At 42.1% G+C, this 17782-nt stretch overlaps 1 protein-coding gene across 1 annotated transcript in view; it reads right to left on the bottom strand.

The window, feature by feature from the left end:
* The window catches only part of LOC149250731 (NAD(P)-binding Rossmann-fold superfamily protein), a 326674-nt gene that overhangs the window by 136628 nt on the left and 172264 nt on the right, over window positions 1-17782 (bottom strand). The window lies entirely within an intron of this gene.

Genomic DNA, 17782 nt, shown 5'->3' with positions numbered 1-17782 from the left:
TAGATATGTCCATCACAGATATACACTGTCAAGTACATCTTTTAAATAATAAGTTCCTTTCCATTAAGAAACAGATTGAACTATTCTGTTGTTGCTGATTTGAAACATGTTTGTGTTTCTAAATGACATAAAGAAGACTTCCAAGATATTAATACCAAAAGCCACACAAGTTGGGGTTGGGCATTAACCTCACTTATCTTATGAAAAAATTCCAACGATTGAGCTACTGTAATAGCAAAGCACCAAGCAGGGGGGAGCTCAGGATCCCAATAGATTATTCCTGCTAGAGACATCTTCTAAGAGACAAGCTATGATAGTTTAATTAACCCATATAGTAAATGATTGGGCTGAGGCAAGGAGGAAAAATGATTGTTTCCTTCTTGCAACATGCACTCAAGTCTCAATCTCACACTAAATCTGAAGATGAAAGTAACTGAAATCATAAGAAAGATCTTATTCTCCTAAAATACTCCCTTAAACTCCAAGGATTTATCTGGGGGTGAGCTACAGATAAGTATCAGTTCATCTTGACTAGACTCTAGCAAAATATTGGATGTTTCTCATTTGTTGCTCCCTATTCCACATCAACACTACAAACCTTTTAAACCTCCTATAAGTTTTCCCCAGATATTCAATAGTGCAATGATAAGAATCAGATTCCAATAAGCATTGCAACCCTGAGAGTACTTACCACCTGCCTTAGTTGAGAAGATACTACAAACATGTTATCAGTCATGGCCCTGCATTAGAAAATATGAAATAGAGACGAAAAAGTGCATCCTCAAACAGTGGAAAATAGTTTCATTAAAAGGAGTAGAATTGAGAAAGGAGCACTCACTGATGCTGATTGTATGGCTCTTTAATGGCAACTTGCCTATGGACTCATGCAAGCTAACTTAGCATATAATAGTAGGTGGCATGCACCTGTGAAAGATTCCCTAAATTATTACGGGGCAACATAGCATATCATGCGCATTCATCTATAATATATCAATAGCAAATAAAGCTGCTAATTTCCCTATAGTCATTAAAGTTTTGCCCTCCTCGTTCAGTATGCAATTCTTTGTTATAACTACAGCAATACCACACATAATTCCATAAATGCATTCACTTGTCGTGATTTAGGCTTCCACACACATTTACATGTCATACTACTTCCCATACGTCATCACACCTATCTTATAGTAACTTGGTATGGGCTTAAACTATACATCATTCATCACCCCAAGGAATCTGGCATCAATGTCGAGGAAGGAGATTTCAGCCATATCACTAACAATGATGCAGCCACATGGCAAAGTTCATCTAAGTTCAAGGAGTACATAAAATTTTCTCTTAGCCATAACTTATGCTTACGTTGAACTTTCCTAATTTCAAGTTAAATACTTATACAGAAATGCTTTATCACAAGCCTTAGTTCTGACATCAAAAAATGGTAATAGTAATCTTGCATTGGCTTTGCCTCTACTAATGTGGAACTTTAAAAATTATATTATACAAGTGACTAATATAAAATGGTACTGTACCAGTTCTTAATACGAATGACAAACAGAAAATAGTGCCCAACAGATCCCTAGTATGAATGGTGTTGTACAAGCGACTTCTATAAAATGGCAGTGTACATTTTACTAAAATGGAAGATATTGTAGAAGTTGTTGAATCACTCTATTAATTAAGCCGGAATGATGATCAATATGTTGAGTTGGTGGAGCCATAGCTATGAGCACCAAAGTTATTTTCCATCCTTAACCATTCTTTTAGCACTACGTTATTTTTAGTTCTCCTCATGTGAGAAAAGTTATTTATAAGATGGCATTCATTTTAGGCTTGTTTTGTAAGAGGCTGTACATCTATTTTTATCTTCAATCTCCAACTCTCTCACACTTCTGTATTATCGATATGAACTAGTGTGTAGGAGCAGGACATTCAATTTGAGAGACTTACCTCTCCAAATTCCTCACTTCTACAATGTGCTCATATGAAAAGGTATTAGAACCTTGCTTCAATTCTCATCCTGTATTCAACACATTTTGCTTCCACATGCTAGTCAAGTTGAACTGCTTTTGAGGGTCCTATTCTTCCTTGTGGCACCCATGGATCTCATTAGGCCTCTTAGAGCACATGACATGCATAGATTATTAATTGACCTCTTGAGAGGCTTACTTTTCGTTTATGAGCTAGTTTGGTCGGCTTGTCAGCAAAAGTTGTATTATTAGCACATTATTTTATTTTGGGGCTTATGTAGGCCGAGGCTAATTCAAACTCCTAAGTTGTCTATAAATAGGAATGAGATGAGTTCATTTCTCATCATCACTTTGGTTTGGATCACTTATCTCTCTTGCGATTTTCGCACCTTTTCTAAGGATGAATTGGAGCTTTCATGGATGAATTTTGATGTATGGTTGTTATATACCCCTCAGTTGTTCATGTAAAAGACTTTTCACGTTGGCTCCTCCCACATAGCCTTGAGAGTCTGTAATCTTTTCTTTGAGGGGCGAGTAGTGGCTCCAACGCCCCGCTATTGGGGTTAGTGATGTAATGGTGTATGGATGTGTCTTGGAACTTTCACTTAATTCAGAAGCCTGTTAACAGGCTAGCACGTTTTCACATGTCTTGTATTTGTTTGTAAGACTATTCTTTGGACGCTTGTAATGCATGTTGCTTTAACCTGTATTAAGACAGTTGAACTATTTCAGTTGTTCTAGTACATATGCTTTTGGAAATGTGTTGTATCAGTTGTTAACATTGTCTCGCCCATGTGGACTATTCCACCGAACACTCGACAAACTCATTCTCATAAACTTGTTATAACAACCGTCGCACTTGTGTGGACTACTCCTCTCGGTGTTGTATGTGCTATCCGTTCACCTTGTGTTTGTCACTGTCGCATCCGAGTGCACTAGCCCGCTGGAAGCTGCGCATGTCCTGCTGTGTTGTGTGTCCCTGACAGAGTTGGGACTATTCCCTTTCGACTTGAGACTCACTCTCACCCTCTCCCTCTACAGTGAAAAAACCTTGACACAAGCAACACTAAGCACTCACCAGGCACACGAACCTCGTTGTTCGAAGATGAAGTAAACCACTCTCATGTGTTGACAAGCAAGAGCTAAGGCAAATCTTTAAGATAATGGCAACGGAGCCATCGTACTGGATGGGACTCCTACACCAAACGATGTGAGGTCTTGTTGGGAATTCATATCGGGGAGATCCCCTAAATGTTGGCAGGGCCAACACTGTCAACAGAACTATTCCGTGGCTAATGGATTGGATGAATCCAGGAGAGGGGAAGCATGAATACATCACATGTTTAAATAAATCGGCAATATAGGACTCAAGGGACTGGATGCCATACTTAAGGAATTCAACTTGAATCCCTTCCTCATCTATTGCTATGTTAATACTTGTAGCTCTTACTGTTCTCCCGATGTCCCTCTCAGAGAAAAGGTGGCTTGAGGAAGAGGGAGGGGATGCGGATAATAGGTTGTCCAAGAATGTTATCAATGGAAGTCGTATGGGAGAACTGGGATTAGGGGTCAAGATTAGGCAAGATGGCATGGTGTTTAGGAAAAGGAGTATGGCATAAGGCTTTCAAGGAGTGGCGTAAGGCCTCACAGAGTTCTCATCTATTCTAGGAGATAAAGGTCTGCTTTTTTATGACGAAGGAGTTGACAGGACGTTTAGCGGAGGTAAGGGGAGGAAGATGGATCATGCTTGAGGGTGAGGGGAAGTTGTTTTTGAAGGGATTTACATTAATTTTCAAAACAATGGTTTATGGGACCGGAGCCAGGGGGAGGTTTATGGACATGTTGATGAGTAGAGTGGGGGTAGAAATTAAAGGTTGCCTCCATAGGGATAGTGGAAAGCATCTCGTATTTTGTTGTGGTTGTGTTGAATGACCTAAAGTGGGAAATGGAGGGGAGCAACTCCTTGAGGCAGGTGGTGTAGGAATCGGTGTAATCTCTATCAAAAAGGAAGGTAGTAGGGGGGTTGGTGGGGTGGACTGGGCGCTGGGGATGTTGAATTTGTAACTATCTTCGATCTTCATACGGAACATTTGGTCCCTTCATGTAATTGTACTTTTCATCGTAAAGCGTATTTATAAATGCTTGAGTCAAAAGAGAATTTCTTTCGAGTCAAAGTCCCATTGTGACTATTAAAAGATGTAAATTTGAATTTTTGAAATGAAAATTTTGGTTCCAAAGGTGACAAGTCGGCTTCCCTCCACGTCAAGTCAGCCCTAGCCAAAAGACATGTCCATTCACCCTAGTCAGACTACTATATAAAGGCGACTTGAGCTCCTCATTTGGGCAATTCATATTCCACATACAAGATAGTTTCTAGAGAAGTGAGCGAATCACAAGAAGGACAATGAAGGACGAAGAAGGCCAATTTTTCTCTCTTCTCCCTCTCTCTAGAAACTTGCATGTCTGAAGAAATCTCTCTCTTTTTGGTTCACATTTTTCTTGGGAAACTGTTGCAGGGGGCCGAAATTTCTGGGTTACTGGTGCAACTGCTGCAAGGCCGAAATTTTGGGCAATTGGTTATTAAAAGGGCCAAAATTCTAGAAGTGCAGGATCAAGAGCAAAGTGCAGGATTACTTTGGGTGACTTGACTTGGAGGAGAAGACCAAGTTTGACTATAGGTCTAGGTGTCTCTCTCATTGAACCAAAAGAATTTCTCTATTGAAAAGGTTGTTGGGTGTTTCCCCATAGTGGGTTTTCCAAGGGTAAATCTCATCTCTCTGTTGCACATTGTGATCTCTACTCTTCTACCGTTCTTTCTTGTTGAATTTTTGAAGAATAATTGCTCAATGATATATTGGAATAAGTTAAAAGAAGATCTACATCAAAAGTAATTATCAGAATTTCAGAAATATTGTTTAGAAGATAATGGAGATAGGGTTTCTTGTGCAAATTTCAAAATAGAAATCCAACTACAGTGACTGATATTACTTCTTCTACTACTTAATTCATAAATAAGTTATTCACAGTGTTTCTACGACAAATATCGAAATAAATTCTACTGCAACCTTCACAATTAAAATATTAAGGAAAGTAAATGCAAAGAAAAATACTAGCACAAGAATAATCACAATGACGCAGTTATTTTTGGACAATCGTCCCTAGAAGAACCCAATGTGGGAAAACCGGTGCAACGAATGAGGATTTCTTTATTAATATTCAACAAAAATCTCATGTATAAGATGCAACTAGCAAAATAGAAAAAATATCTCTGTGAGAATTTTACACACAACTTTCTCACACTCCTTGGTGAGATTCTGATCTGGGAGAGGACCTACTACCCCCTCTGTTACTCACTGCGTCAGCTTCTATGTAGGGACTACGAAGTCCCAACGTCTCAGCTTCTGCGTTGTCCCTCTGCATCACAGCTTCTGCGTTGTTTCTTCTCTGCTCTTCTTCTTCTGCTCTTGCCTCTCGACTGCTACTAATACCCTCTTTCCTCATCACCTGCAACTCTCCCTCTAAATCAATTTCCTCTTGTCGAACTTCGACCAGTGAGGAAATCAATTTTACTCAGGTAACTGAGTATCTGCCTGGTGTACTTTCTGAATGCCCATCAAAGTCCTTCTTATAATCCTCCAGTTGAGTATTCAACGACCCAAATTAGATTCTAATCAATGGCTCAGACCATATTGACTTGATTCTCGTCTTCTTCTAGAAGTTTCACTCACAATTAGATTAATACCCTTTAATTATTTTAATTTCCTAAGTTTAGACTTAGGAACTCATTAAAAATAATTAATTATTTTAATAAAACAGTCTCTGAGTGGAATTTCCCAAAACGATTTTTGTGTATTGTGGAATACAAGTGTCTAAGCCTCCCTGCAAAATTTGAGACTTAGAGCACATTCGATGCTACAGAAATCAGCACTCCCTCTTAGCGAGGAATGTGCTCTAGCGATGCAACTTGCCAAAGCATCACCCTATTCTGTAAGATCTCCCTCTGTGGTGCTGATGTCTGCCATCATTGCCCACCAACTACTGCACAAATGATGCATTTGTACTGCTGCTGACCATGCCACTGCAAACACTGCATCTATACTGCAACTCCCTCTCATTTCCAGTCACTGTAACTGAGAAATAACCTGTTTCTATTACTGAAACATATTTTCTACCATACCCATTTGCTCTCTGAACTGAATGAATGTAGCTCTTCCTAAAGATTTTGTGAATACATTTGCCACCTGATCTCCTGTGGGGACATACTGCAGTTGTACTGTCGCACAGTCTCTAATAAAGTGACATCTGATATCAATATGTTTCAACCAATCATGAAATACTGGATTCTCACAGAGTTTGATACAACCCTGATTATCGTAGTAAATCTCAGTCGCTTCCATCCTTTTTCTGAGCAAACACACAAGCAGTTTTCTAAGCCATATAGCTTCACATGTTGGAATTTCTAAGTCTGACACGTTAGAAACCCTTCATGCACTTTACTGATTTATTCCTACCTACTCGTTCTGTTAATTGACAAGTTATTTACCATGTAAATACTGGAAATAAATACAAGTACATGCTTAACACATTACAAATCATCAACTGAGGGAAATAGAAATAAGCACACAAGTGACACCGTTGTTTTTGGACTAATGTCCCCGAAAAAACCCAATGCGGGAAAACTGGTGCAGCTATCTGAGGGTTTGATTTTTTAAGCAGTTTCAGAATACAATCTGGGTGCCAAATCCGGCTCATTCGACGGAGAAAAATCTTGGCAATAGTACCTCTCTACTCGGAAGCAGATATTCTAGCTGAAACCCCGGATAAACACTTTGGCAGCTCCACAGCTCTAATCTGCCCCACAAAACCCCAACGTCAGCCTCTAGGGACTGCGTCAGCCTCTCTCTAGCCCAGCGTTAGCCCAGCGTCACTCTAGCTTGGCCTGCGTCAGCCTTTGGAGGCATTGCATCAACCCTCTAGCCCTCTGCATCACCCATGGTAGCCCTCCGAGGCACTGCGCAACTCCTAGCTGCCTCTGTGTGAGTCCTGGCTGGCTCTGCGTGAACCCTTGGCTGCTTCTGCATCCCTCTCTCCGACTACTGCGTTGATCCTCCCGGTGTTATCTCTGCCTCTCCGCTTCTGTATTCACTACTCCTCAGCTGCAACTCTGATCACTCTCTCAACTTTCTCAGCAAACCCAACCCAGAAAGTCGAAATCTTGATCTCTTGCTATGTTCTCCAAGTGACCCTCAAGCCTCCTCTTATACTTTTCTCGTTGACAAATCAACGGCCAAGGTTAAGTCCCTAATCAACGGCTAAGATTAGATTTGGCTTGATCCATGACTTTTTGGACCATTCTAATACAGCTTTGTATTAATTCACATTAATATTTTAATTTCCCTAAGTTTAGACTTAGGGACTACATTAAAAACATTAATTATTTTAATATCTCCCAATCTGTTTAGAATCTACCCAAACCCTTTCTGGGTATTGGATATCTCATGTGCCTTAGCCTCTCCACCAATTTTCGTGGCTAGAGCACATCCGATGCTACCCCAAATCAACATCACACGTAGTTGTGCTTGCTGCCATATATTCAACTTCTGCTGAGGTTAGAGCTATCGACTTTTGTTTCCTATTGAACCAAGAAATCATTCTTGATCCAACACTTAAGCAGTACCCAGAGGTACTTTTCCGGTCTACTGAGTGAATCCTGTTATCACCCCAAGAAACTCTCCTAGGTTGTAGCTCAGAGATGCTCGGGAACATTACAAACTCAACTCAATGTTGGAAATGGATGAATGGAAGGAATGATGCTTGTTCAAGCCAGATAACCACTTCTACTTTGCTTGACTCCAGACATGCGTGAACACCCCCAGACTACAAGGCTTTAGACCACCAATTACTCACAATTTAAGGATTGGGTGAATATGGAGAATACTGACCACACCAGCAGATGCACAGGACCCTGTGATGGCTGGCTGCAACCAGTAAAGAGGTCTGCAAATCTAATTCCCTAGTGCACAGACAGGATGACAGCTCTCTGTCACTAAGTGAAAAGAAACCTGATTAACACATTCACTGATACATGCAAGATTTAAACACAGAGGTAGGATGACAGCTCCTCTAATGCTAAACATCAAGAGTTCAGGAAGAATGCATATCAAACACAGCCTAGAACAGGAAAGAGATGGAAAGTGAGCAATTAACAGCAAAAGAAGCTTGTATTAGCTGAAAATGAAGACGAGACGCTGCAAGTATCAAAGCAGTTACAGTCTCTAAAAGTTGAACCTTACATCAAAACAACAACCATCAACCCTGATTACATCTGTTTCCTGGGTATATATAGAGTTTTATTACAAAAATGTTCTACTATTCTAAGCGTGGAGGGGTCATAATGGACCACCAACCGCTTTAACTGCCTGGCAGAACTTCTAAGTGCAATTGCTTGCTGTAGTAAACAAAATTGATCTTCTTGGATGCTCTGTTGTACTTCTCGAAAAGGTGAAGTGTCGTATGGATGAAGTTCCATAATTGCTAAATGTATTTTAACTGTTTGAGGCATGTCCTTTTCTTCTTGGCCATCCTTCCTATTGAATGCGGTTGTTGAGGATCTATTACGCCGAGTACTGGATGCTGGCCACCTTTGTCCTTCGGATGCATGGGACAAGTCAAGGACGAGAGGACTGCATGGCAGATGCATGGGTAGGACAAGAATAGATATCAGTCGTTGGATCAAATGAATGGAAAGCGGAGATCTCTCGGCGGGAGGTATCGGGCGGAAGCGGGGGCGGACAATCGTGAGCCATTGGATCTCGAGCAGGCAGATCCGACGGTCATCAGGCGGAGGAGATGCACGGGAGATAATGAGCGGGGACAGAGGACGGGCGGTAAGCAGTATTTATCGCACCGTCGTTGGGGCTTGGGTGGTAATCGTACAAAGATGCGCGATTCCAGTCAATGCATGACGCGTGGCAGACGGGACATGACGGAAACCGCTTTGATTGCGAGTTAACGCGCGGTTGGTTTGCGGGCGCGGGAGGAGCGAATGCCGTCCGATCGCGGCAGAGATGATCGAACGGCGGGAAAACAAACGGGCAGGTTATCCATTAAATGCGGCGGGGAACCGTTGGATCGGGACGCGGCGATCGACGACTACGATTAAAAGGCGACTATGGGTTACGAGGCGCAGGGTCATGTGGTGACGGTGCTATGGAGCTTTAGACTTATCGCTTGGGGGCTTGAAGGAACAGGGGCTTATGCCGAGTTTTGGAGGAAAAACAGAGATGGCGGGGTTATGAGAATGTGAGCAGAATGAAGGGGGAAGAGAAGGATGACTGATACGGGTCCTTTGTGAGCATAACCAACATGGCCAGACATGTATTTGACCCTCAAATCTCGAAGTATGTAGCAGAGCTAACATTGGCTCCTTCTGGGGATGAGATCCTCCCTATGAGGTCTCAAGAACCATAGACCACTGCCTTCTGCATCAGAACAAGATTAAAAATATTGCCCAGTATTCCATTGGGCATGGAGTCTAATCAAGTCTATACTAAAACCTGTGAAAGAACACATTTGCAACATTAAGACTTGAAAACCTTAAACAACCTAAATTTTCAAAAGATGCCCCTTTACTAGGCCACCAAAATTGTTTCCCCTTCTCTTGGTCAGTATGCATGTCAGCCGATTCATCAAAGACTTGCAAAATGGGGTTGATTTGATCATCTACCTCAAAAAGTTTAGGGCATTTGACCTTATCAGGTAGAGATGGTTTATATTTCACCCCCTCTGTATGCTCTCATCCTTGGATGTTCTTCATGGAAGCTTTTGTACTCCTGCTAAATAACAATGGCTGCTTCCGTAGCTTGCTTAGAACAAACCCCATCCAAGGAGGTGTCCCAAAACTACGCACCTTCTTCCTCTGTGATCTAGCAAACTGCCCTTTCAAGCTGTGTGGAGTCCACCTGGGTAGGTTTCGGAACATCAAGACTGAGATCGTCAACATCAACCTTGGGCATTGAGTTATGGCTGGCCTCAGCGCCTAGGGGACAATTATGAGGGATTGCCTCTTGAACAGACAGAGGAACATCAGATGATGGGGAAGTGATTTCACCCTTTTTGATCACTGGGTTGGGGATAACAACAGGTTGGTCAATTTGCAAATTTGCATAGTCATTGGAAGCTGGGCTGGCTTTAGGTTCAGGGTCTTCAAGGATGGGTTTCTTGAAGGACTCATTCTTCACTGGTTCAATTAGAGGCATGGGTATTCTTGGTTTCTAAATTTCTGACTGAAAACTAAAAGAAGGGGAACTTTCAAGGCCTCCTACCTTTATGGTTGGAGCTCTGAGGATGATGGGATCTGCTACTGGTTGCTTCTGCTTATAAGCTTGTTGTTTTGCAGGTACAACAAAATTATGAGCAGGGCCTTTGAATAATGACTTCTCATAGGTAGCTTTGGTTAAGAAAGGGGCACTGCCCTTGTCTTCCATACCATGCACCTCATCCTCTTCTTCAAATTGCTCTTCTTCCATGACTATATCTTGAAAAAGGGTCTTCACCCTTTTGTCTTTGTTTGCATCTTTGTTTCTTTGTGAAATCTGCAACTGCTCCTTTTCTCCTTTATATGGATTTGGATTTGGAAGAGCAAAGGTATTAGGAGCTTGTCCTGCTTTCCCAGAATGCCGCTCAATCCTTAATTTGGAAACTTCAGAGGCTAATGACTCTATCATCCTGACCATTTTATCAATCTTAGAATCTGAGGATGATGAGGGCTCGCCTCCCTGTCTTCTGCTATCAGCATTACCTTCGAACTCTTCTGCATCTATGATGTTTAATTCTACTTCGAGGGTTGCATCTTGCATATCAGCTAGAGTGGCACATCTTCTTTCTCTCAAAAGCAGGCAGAAATCAGATTCAAAAGCATTAGCGTAAGTGTGTTTGGCAGAGGTGGGGGTAGGCTTTACTTCAGCTGGTATCTTACTATACATACGGTTAAATCTTTTATTAAAATCAGGCAATGATTCCCCATTTTCCCTCTTTAGGTTTCCAAACTCCGTATGGTAATAAAGCAAATCTTTCCTATCTCCCCATTGTTTCAGGAATGCATCATCCAATGCCTCAATGTCTGTTATGGACCTATGGGGCAATCCTCTGAACCACTTTCTAACCTCTCCATCAAGGCTCTAGACAAAAACTCTCATCCACACATCATCTTCACTGATACCTAAGTTATCAGCATAACTATAAAAAGACTCAAGGAGTTCTTCAGCTGTTACTCCCTCTGTACCAGTGAACTTTGTCATATATTTCTGATACTCTCCTGCAGGCATGGCATTCAAAGGAACAAGAAACACCAAGGGTCCATACCTAGCAGCTATGATTCTTTCCATCTTCGTGGGATCTTGCTGGCCTGCCATGCTTGGGATAGGTGGAAGGCTACTGGCAGATTGAATGGTAGGAAGCAATGAAATAGATGACAGAAATGAAGGAAATTTATGGACTGTATGGGAGGCTTCCTTTTGGACTAAGATCCAAAGGGGAACTGACTGAACAAGGAGGTCTATGAATCTCTGAAGGTATTTCTTTACTAATAGTGCTGGGCTCTAAATCTTCAAACTGTATATCCTCAGCTATAACCTTCTCCTTCAAAGATACATAATATTTCTTGGGCTTACCTAATCCTGATGCTCCTTTCTTTGATGTTTTCTTCTGCTTAGAAATCTTCTCAGGGTTAGGCACTGAGTCAACTGGTGATTTCTGAGGATTTCTCCGGGTATGCCTCACAAACTGAGCCAGAACTGAAATGTGGAGTCACCACCAGGTAGGTTCTCCAATAGAGTCGCCAGATAGATGATTACAACCAGAAATGTGTCCAGACTTTGTCTATCATCAAAGCATGGAACTGTGTCGTTCTCCCAGGGAAGCTGAGCTTCAATCTCCTCTCCCCGGCAACGACGCCAATCAATGTTATCACCCCAAGAAACTCTCCTAGGTTGTAGCTCAGAGATGCTTGGGAACATTACAAACTCAACTCAATGTTGGAAATGGATGAATGGAAGGAATGATGCTTGTTCAAGCCAGATAACCACTTCTACTTTGCTTGACTCCAGACATGCGTGAACACCCCCAGACTACAAGGCTTTAGACCACCAATTACTCACAGTTTAAGGATTGGGTGAATATGGAGAATATTGACCACACCAGCAGATGCACAGGACCCTGTGATGGCCAGCTGCAACTAGTAAAGAGGTCTGCAAATCTAATTCCCTAGTGCACAGACAGGATGACAGCTCTCTGTCACTAAGTGAAAAGAAACCTGATTAACACATTCACTGATACATGCAAGATTTAAACATAGAGGTAGGATGACAGCTCCTCTAATGCTAAACATCAAGAGTTCAGGAAGAATGCATATCAAGCACAGCCTAGAACAGGAAAGAGATAGAAAGTGAGCAATTAACAGCGAAAGAAGCTTGTATTAGCTGAAAATGAAGACGAGACGTTGCAAGTATCAAAGCAGTTACAGTCTCTAGAAGTTGAAACTTACATCAAAACAAAAACCATCAACCCTAATTACATCTGTTTCCTGGGTATATATAGAGTTTGATTACAAAAATGTTCTGCTATTCTAGGCGTGGAGGGGTCATAATGGACCACCAACCGCTTTAACTTCCTGGCAGAACTTCTGAGTGCAATTGCTTGCTGTAGTGAACAAAATTGATCTTCTTGGATGCTCTGTTGTACTTCTCAAGCAGGTGAAGTGTCGTATGGATGAAGTTCCATAACTGCTGAATGTATTTTAACTGCTCAAGGCATGTCCTTTTCTTCTTGGCCATCCTTCCTGTTGAATGCGGTTGTTGAGGATCTATTACGCCGAGTACTAGATGCTGGCCACCTTTGTCGTTCGGATGCATGGGACAGGTCAAGGACGAGAGGACTACATGGCGGATGCATGGGCAGGACAGGAATAGATATCAACCGTTGGATCAAATGAATGGAAAGAAGAGATCTCTCGGAGGGAGGTATCAGGCGCGAACAATCGTGAGTCGTTGGATCTCGAGCGGGCAGATCCGATGGTCATCGGGCAGAGGAGATGCATGGGAGGTAACGAGCGGGGACGGAGGACGAGCGGTAAGCGGTATTTACCGCACCGCCGTTGGGGCTTGGGTGGTAATCGTACAAAGATGCGCGATTCCAGTCAATGCATGACGTGTGGCAGACGGGACATGATGGAAACCGTTTTGATCGCGAGTTAACACGCGGTTGGTTTGCGAATGCCGTCCGATCGCGACGGAGATGATCGGACGGCGGGAAAACAAACGGGCAGGTTATCCATTAAATGCGGCGGGGAACCGTTGGATCGGGACGCGGCGATCGACGGCTATGATTAAAAGGCGACTATGGGTTATGGAGGCACAGGGTCATGTGGTGACGGTGCTATGGAGCTTTAGACTTATCGCTTAGGGGCTTGAAGGAACAGGGGCTTATGCCGAGTTTTGGAGGAAAAATAGTGATGGCGGGGTTATGAGAATGTGAGCGGAATGAAGGGGGTGAGAAGGATGACTGATACGGGTCCTTTGTGAGCATAACCAACACGGCCAGACATTTATTTGACCCTCAAATCTCGAAAGATGTAGCAGAGCTAACAAATCCACCCAATCTGACGTCATCTTCTTGGGAGTATTTCAACCCATATCCGACTCTTCCACTCACATACCTAAGAATGTGCCTAGCTGCTGCCCAATGCACCCTTTTCATTTCCACCATGAACTGACTAAGGGTGTTGACAACGAAGCAAATGTCCGGCCTAGTGTTGACCAAATACATGAGCGACCCAATGAGCTGTCTGTACAAGGTGGGGTCCACCTCCTTGTCTCCTGATGCATTTATTTTCTTCCAGTTGGTGACCATGGGTGTAGCGACAGGTTGACAATCCTGCATTCTGAATCTCTTCAGAATCTTTGTAGCATATCTTCCTTGCCGAAGGAAGATCTCTCCATTCTTCTGCTAGACTTCCAATCCTAGAAAGTAATGCATCAACCCCATATCCTTCATGTCGAATTCTGCTTCAAGATTCTTCTTCCAGTGCTGTATGAGCCTAGATGACCCTGTTAGAAACAAGTCATCCACATATAATACTAGAATAAGTGGCTTAATCTCTACCATTAAATAGTAGAGATTGAGATCAACCTCACTCTTGATGAATCCTAACTGCTGCAAGTAACTATCAATTCGACCATACCATGCTTTGGGTGCCTGCTTGAGCCCATACAAGGCTTTCTTTAATCTGCATACATGAGTTCTCTTTTCACGAGTTTCGAATCATTCGGGTTGTTCTATATACACCTCTTCTTCTATCACCCCATTCAAGAATGTTGTCTTGACATCCATCTGGTGAATTTCCCATCCCATTTGAGCTACTAGGGATATAACAGTTCTCATAGAGGTATATTAGGCTACTGGGGCGAAGGTCTCTTCATAGTCTATTCCTTCTTTTTGTGCATACCCCTTTGCCACGAACCTAGCCTTGTACTTCTCTATATTTCCATCTACAGCATACTTGATCTTGTAGATCCACCTTGATCTTACAACTGATCTATCCTCTAGTCTAAGTACTATTCCCAGACATCATTCGTCATGATAGAACTATACTCATCTACCATGGCATCCACCCAAACTTGATGTTGAATGGCTTCCTAAAAGCTAGAGGGTTCTTCAACTTGTGCTACGAAGGCTTGGTACCTATCAAGTTGTCTATGTTGCCTCTTCTCAGTTCTAGGAGCTCCAACAAACTCCTCTGCATCCCTCAGTGTTTGCCGTACTTCCCTACTGGTTCTTCCACTAGTGGTGGGAGGCTCAATCATCTCCTCCTCTTGATCATGTCATTCCATCTGTTGAGAACTATCTGAATGTCCTTCCTCAAAGGAAATACTAGTACTGGTCATTGTACTCGATCCAGGTGTTTGCCCACCTACCTATCCTCCTTGCTCTGCCCCTACTGCTTCTGGACAAATGGAACATCTACTGACTGACCTTTCGCTGGCATCTCTTGAGATTTCCTGAAATCTCTATCCTCCATGAACTTCGCATCCCGTCTCACTACAATCTTCTTACTGCTAGGAATGTAGATTTTGTATGCCTTTGAGGTCTCGCTATATCCTATGAGGTACCCCTTTTCTGCAGTCTAATCCAGTTTACTACACTTCTCGTTTGGAATGTGACAATATGCCACACTTCCAAATATCCTGAGATGACTGACTTTCGACTTCTTCCTTGTGAAGTCTTCATCGGACGTTTTCTTCCCCAATGTTTTGTGAGGAGTTCTATTCTAGATATACACCGCTGTGTTGCAAGATTTTGCCCATAAGAACTTAGGCAAATCCTGTTCATACAACATATCCTTTGCCGCTGCAACAATAGTTCTATTCTTGCGCTCTGCAACTCCATTCTCTTTTGATGCCCTCCTTTGCGCATAAATCTGTGAAATCTTTTTCCATATATTCTCCACCATTATCTAAATGCAATACCTTTATCCTTTTTCGATGTCATGTTCTCAACGAGAGCCTTAAACTCTCTGAACCAATCGAAGACCTCATCCTTGGTATTTAGGAAATAGATCCAGGTTTTTCTATAGTGATCATCAATAAAGGTGACGAAGTATTCACCACCACTAAGAGCTCTTATGGACATTGGACCATAGATATCTGAGTGTCTCAATCCCAATATGCCTTCCGCTCTATTTTTACTCCTGGGAAAAGCTGCTTAAGTGTACTTCCCTGGTACGCATCCTCAACCTATATCATCATGCTCAGTAATAAGGACTGGAGCTCTTGTCACAGTCTCTCTGAGCATCCTCAGTGCTCCGTGGTGTAAGTGTCCCATTCGCTTGTGCCATAGCTCATTTAGTTCCTTTTCACCATTAAGATTGCTGCCTATCAGTGCCATTGGAGACTCGAGTTGCAATCTATACAGTCTGTTGCTTAGAGCTCCAATTTGTCTCTTCTTCTTCCAACTTGGATGTTTGACATATACTTTCCTTCCATTGAAGTATACATCGTATCCCTTGTCCTATAAATGGGACACTGAAATCAGATTCATTCCTAACCCGGGCACATGCAAAACATTAGTGACTCGGATGTTGCTTCCTGCTTCTGTCTGAAATGCTATGGTGCCTCTCCATACTGAAGTACAATTCGTTCTGTTTCCCATAGTAATCTGGAAGTCCATTTGTTCTTCTTGATAGTTCGAGAAACATTATTGTACTCTAGTCATATGAGTTGAAGCCCCGCTATCAATGTACCAAACATCTATCAATGTTGAACTTGACAAACATGCGAATTCTTCTTCTAATCTAGAAGATAATCTAGAGACATCTTGATTTTCCATGCTTCTTAGTGCTATCAATCTCTGACGCTTTTTCTGCCCCCAACAACTACTGCAGAAAAGACTGCGACTTTACCTGAATACTGCGCTGCGCTTCTCCCTCTGTTACTGGAAATTTCAACCTGGAAATCTTCCTCTCTGTCAACTCACTCAGAGAGGGATTTTCTTATAAAGATTTTGCCCCTCCAGAACTGGTCTGCGCAATTCCTCTGGGGTTTCGATTTTTTGCCTATGCAGTAATTTCGAACTCCCTTCTCTCCAATGCTTAGCTCTTCCGAACTACACTTATCTCAACTCCGATACCATGTGAAAATTTCAAAATAGAAATCCAACTGCAGTGATTGATATTAATTCTTCTACTTATTAATTCAGAAATAAGTTATTCACAATATTTCTACGGAAAATATCAAAATAAATTCTACTGCAGCCTTCACAATTAAAGCAAAGAAAAATACTAGCACAAGGATAATCGTGATGACATAGTTATTTTTGGACAATCGTCCCTGGAAAAGCCCAGGGTGGGCAAAACGGTGCAGCGGATGAGGGTTTCTTTATTAATCTTCAACAAAAATCTCATGTACAAGATGCAACTAGCAGAATAGAAAAGATATCTCTGTGAGAATTTTACAGACAACTTTCTCACACTCCTTGGCGAGATTCTGATCTAGGAGAGGACTTGCTGCTCCCTCTGTTACTCACTGCGTCAGCTTCTGCATAGGGACTACGCAGTCCTAGTGTCTGAACTTCTATGTTGTCCCTTTGTGTCACAACTTCTAGATTGTCTCTTCTCTACTTTGCTTCTTCTGCTTTTGCCTCTCGATTGCCGTTGATACCCTCTCTCCGCCTCACTTGCAACTCTCCCTCTGAATCAATTTCCTCTTGTCGAACTTCGACCAGTGAGGAAATCGATTTTACTCGGAGAACTGAGTATCTGCTTGGTGCACTTTCCAAATGCCCATCGAAGTCCTTCTTATAATTCTCCAATTGAGTATTCAACGACCCAGATTAGATTCTAATCAATGGCTCAGATCATATTGACTTGATCCTCATCTTCTTCTAGAAGTTTCACCCACAATTAGATTAATACCCTTTAATTATTTTAATTTCCCTAAGTTCAAACTTAGGCACTCGTTAAAAATAATTAATTATTTTAATAAAATTGTCTCCATGTGGAATTTCCCAAAACGATTTCTGGGTATTGTGGAATACAAGTGTCGAAACCTCCCTGCAAAATTTGAGACTTAGAGCACATCCAATGCTACTAGAAATCAACATTGCTTTTGTGGATGGCAAAATACTTGTCTGGTCAAAGGGCTATAGTATAGATGATGCTAGGGTTATTGGGATTCGTGATGTAAGACTATAGATTTGTGAGTCCACCAGATCAAGCACTAATACATGACGAAATAGATCCAAGTGAGTTATGGCACCAAAGTATG

Source organism: Pinus tabuliformis, chromosome 7 (genome assembly GCF_031772625.1).
Source record: "Pinus tabuliformis cultivar Carrire ecotype Pingquan chromosome 7, CPIR1, whole genome shotgun sequence".
NCBI lineage: Eukaryota > Viridiplantae > Streptophyta > Pinopsida > Pinales > Pinaceae > Pinus > Pinus tabuliformis.
The sequence above is the reverse complement of the archived record's forward strand: the minus strand, read 5'-3'. Positions and strand labels throughout refer to the sequence as shown.